This window comes from Triticum dicoccoides, chromosome 4A, assembly GCF_002162155.2.
Source record: "Triticum dicoccoides isolate Atlit2015 ecotype Zavitan chromosome 4A, WEW_v2.0, whole genome shotgun sequence".
Classification (NCBI taxonomy): domain Eukaryota; kingdom Viridiplantae; phylum Streptophyta; class Magnoliopsida; order Poales; family Poaceae; genus Triticum; species Triticum dicoccoides.
Window position 1 is genome coordinate 393,719,290 of NC_041386.1, and position 4,430 is coordinate 393,723,719.

At 40.0% G+C, this 4,430-nt stretch overlaps 1 long non-coding RNA gene across 1 annotated transcript; it reads right to left on the reverse strand.

Moving 5' to 3' along the window:
* Window positions 1-783: 783 nt before the first annotated feature.
* Window positions 784-3,264, reverse strand: LOC119285973. The gene is made up of 2 exons (XR_005140092.1): window positions 3,194-3,264; window positions 784-3,100 (listed from the first exon to the last, which is right to left on the reverse strand). It is a non-coding gene; the product is annotated as an uncharacterized LOC119285973 (long non-coding RNA).
* Between the last annotated feature and the right edge of the window lie 1,166 nt (window positions 3,265-4,430).

Here is a 4,430-nt window from a genome sequence, read left to right on the forward strand (position 1 = left end):
TCAGGCAGTGACGACAGAAAAGAAGTGTTCGGACAAGATACCACCACTGCCTTATGTTAGAAGCCCTTCCAACTGAACAACTACCTATAAATGAGTCAATGTGAGGTGATCAACACTGCACCGACACAATGGGGAAGGAAATCCTATAACAACTTGGCATGTAATTGTTCTCTTTGTCAAACCTTTGTATTTTATTTCTTTTTTTATGTGGTGAGTGTACTCCTTAGTATGCAATTACTCCAGTTATTGACAATTTAGTGAGTTGGCAACACACACTTTTAAACTTAACTCTTCCATTCAAAACAAATATATGGAGCAGATTATGCTAATTCAATTCTACATCTTCATATATTTACAAAAATGCCTACCACTCTTTTGTCAAAATGGACGGGCGCCGCAACGCGCGCCCATCATGATCTAGTCCATGAATGTAATTGAACATTGTATAGTGTCATCTAGTTCACGTCTCAACTAATACAAAAATAATACAATGAGCAAATCAACTGGTTAGACATCAATTTTATTTTCCGAGAAGCAACATTCTCAATCAGGCACACATAAAGTAAACCATGACAACCATGCATTCAATATCATTAATATGTAATACTTCTTGAAGATTAATAAAGCCACCATACACGGTTCATTATCCATGGAAAGCTATTAAAAATAAAAAATTCTCATAACAGACTATGAGTAGGAATATATATGACATAAATGAATAAACAAGTTATAAAAGCAATACGAACACAAATTAAGGGCGCATGATTGTGGAGAAGTGAAACATAATGTATAAGACAACAATATCAACTTAAGTGAGAGGGATCATCTATTCCATGCCGATAATACATAAAAAATACATCAGGAAGAGAATACAAAAACCAAGCAAGATTTCTTTTTTCTATTTCCCCAACCCAATAAATCCACTTCTGCAACACTTTCCCATCTCCATTGAGATGCCTCCACCAAGATTATGTTCTCTATTTCGTCTTTATCCAGAGTCATTACTGAAAAGGTATTTAAGTTATTCAGTGATCATCACACAATATCAGAGATAAATGGTACTTTCACGAAGAAACAATTCAAAGAAAAGTCAATGCGCTAGCAGTCTTGGAGTACTGTATACATAGTTGGTACTGCGAGGGTAAGAAAATTAGAACATAACAAAAATCTAATGTTACATCATGAGTACCTGGACACCTCATGAGCACACATACACCAAGTACTACATACAAAATTTGAAGTATCTTCTTTTTTCATGGGTACACAGACTTTAATATATCTCAACCAGAACAAGAAAAAACGATCTATGAGAATGTCCTATCAACAGGATGAGCATAGTTAGGTCTATACCCATTACTTCTTTCAGAAACCTGCTTCAACATGTATGAACATCATCTCATCAGTCTATATCCATTTCAGTATTCTCATAACTGAGAATAGTTGCAACATTGTAACTTCTCTTATTTGCTCATATGTCCATAACCATTAGCATATGTTTCTTGCAACCCCCAAAGAAATGAACAAAAGTGAAGTGATGCTAGCTTGCCAATAAAGATCCCAATAAAGAGCATGTGATATATGAAGCACCATTTTACAATAGCCATGAAGGAAACCAACAATCGTCGGCATCGAGTAGTCACCCAGGAGCTTGCTGGCTAGCATCATCGATGGTAGCCACCCTGAGTTCTATCCTCGGAACAACCTTGTTTGAGGCATTACTCTTTTCTAATGGCCTTGGCACCAACCAACAACCAACAAAGAGGTGACATGTAAACAATTGGAAGAAAATGAACGCAATAATAAGAAGTTTTGGCAAGATAGAAATCTCGATTTATATTGTTTGGACAGAAAGACATATGTAATAGTTTTCCATTTTCTCTTTTGGCCCTCTTAAAAAGCTTGTGCATTCATATACCATGAAGCCTAACTGGATTAATATCTGAAGCGAGCACAAAACAATCATATTTTAACATTGTTTTAACCATCAAATCAAAAACCATCCCTATTTTATATTCTTCAACTGTTAACATGCAGACCATCTTACTTCATCAGGAAAATGTTGAACAAGCAACAATGTTTTGTTTCATGATTTACCTATGGACCAGAAGGCAACTGCGCTTAAGGAAGGATTTACCTAAGCTGCCCAAGGCTCCATGTTCTCCATCTCTCCCCAAATTGCAGCACAATCCTTGAACAGGCAACAGAAGGCATGAGAAGAACAATCCTTGAATTTTTTTAACTAAATCCTTGGAAAGTTGAAATTGGAAGTAAAGAACATAAGAATAGGGAGACAACCAAATCAGAAAAAAGAGAGCATTCAAGAGTCAGTAGTAAAATAAAATAGGCCAATGAGATTTGAGAACACCTCAACTTTGCACCATTGAGAAGAGTACAGATATCTTCTGGTCCAGTAAGCCCGTCATCGTGCACCATCACTGGTGCTCGCCGGATAAAACAAATTAATCCACCAAGTTTTTCTTGAATGGAAAAATGTATTCCACTCAAACTTGGTGCACAGGTAAATCGCTGCTAACCAAAATTGAAACAAATTAAGTAAGGGGCTTGAAATCCCCAACACCAAACTTCTGGCTTCGCGAAAGAGGACTCCCAATTCAGCAACATCATAATCCCTTTCCTCAAGTGCATAGATCATAATCTGACAGTCTGACTCCAAAATCATACGTATACAGTAGTAGGCCATCATCGACAAGCTAGCAAGCACACAACATAAGCACCCACACATCACACACGCGCAGCAAGCAGGGCGTGAGGACCAGGGAGAGAGGTTACCTTGCCGGCGACGGGATTCCCGGCGGCGAAGGAGGATGTGACTCACGGTGGCGATGGAGGTGACCGGTGCGAATCACAAACCGGCAAGGAGCAGACAGCAGAGGGCTCCGCGCCGCCTCGCCGCGGTCTCGCGCGCGGCCTCGTTCACCGAGATCAGTTACCTTGCCGGCTTCCGGATTCCTAGCGACGGAGGAGAAGGCGACTCGCGGTGGCGATGGAGGTGACTGATGCGCGGATCACAAACCGGAGCAGAGGGCTCCGCGACGCCTCGCTGCGGTCTCGCGCATGGCCTCGTTCGCCGGCGGCCGTCCTGCATGCACCAACGTCGTGCTTAGGGAGAGAGTTGTGCGGCCGGAGAGGCGAGGGAGAGTAGGCGCAGCCGCGCCGCGGGATCGGGCTCGACCCCCTTCGCCGGTGGCCGCCCACGTGCGTCCACTTTTTTTTGAGGGAGTCCACGTGCGTCCACTTTGCTTGGAGGAGATTTGTGCGGCCAAAGAGGTTAGCACTAAATTTGAAGAAGACTGGGAGGTTAGCACTAATTTAGGGATGAGATGACGTGGGTGCCGAGAACTTGTCCTTCGTTTCTGCGTACGATGGGGGGCAGAGTTTTCGTTCGCCCACTAAAATTGATAAACGTATTTTCGCATTTTACACAAAAGTTTTTGTTTTTTTTTGAAATTAAACCGCCATTCGGATTTAAGTCACATTCGAACTGTTGTGTTACATTTTTCGGAACCCTCTGATGTTTTAAATAATTTATCCACGAATTATATTTAAGTCAAACAAATGCTTTTTAAAATCATTCATATCTTTTAAATCGTAACTCCGATTTGAACATGTTATATATGAAATTTGATTAGAAAAATATGTAGAATATAAATATGAGATTATTTTTACCTGTTAAGTATTTTTAAATATTATTTTAAAATATATTTGTGTCAAACCAAATGATTTTCTAAATTATCTGTATCTTTTAAACCGTAACTCCGATTTTAACTTATTATATATGAAATTTTATTAGAAAAATGTGTGGAATCTAAATATGATGTTAATTTTACCTGTTAAATATTTTTAAAATATTGTTATGGAAGCAAATTTATAATTTATAGCGCAATATTCGTTTTTTTCATACCGGCGGCGATTCAGATTGCAAATAAACACCCCACTATAACGATATACGAAAAAGAAATCATCGATAACTACACATGCATACCTCTGAAAAATGTCACAGGGGAAAACAACAGATTTCTCATCGCGAGAGTGAGAGAAAGCGAGCGAGCGAGAGAGAGGGAGAGAGAGACGCCTTAGGATTAACCATATTCAACACATATTTTTTGTTATTTTATGTGAATACCGAGGCCATCACCGGCGAGGGTGAGAAGGAGGATAAACTGCAACACAAATATACTGCCTCGCAAAAATAAAGGAGATGGACCTATTGTGGTCTTGAGTAATGGTTGTTGAGTTAAGAGTGTGTGTTATGTTTTCTCTCCCGTTGCAATGCACGGACTCTTTTGCTAGTTCTAACATATAAGGAGGCTGGCCGACCCCCCTCCAGAGAGCTCCCTCGAGGAGCTTCGCTTTAGGCCGTTGGATCTGGTCAATCTAGTCTCCAAACTATTCTGATATGTTGGATCTAC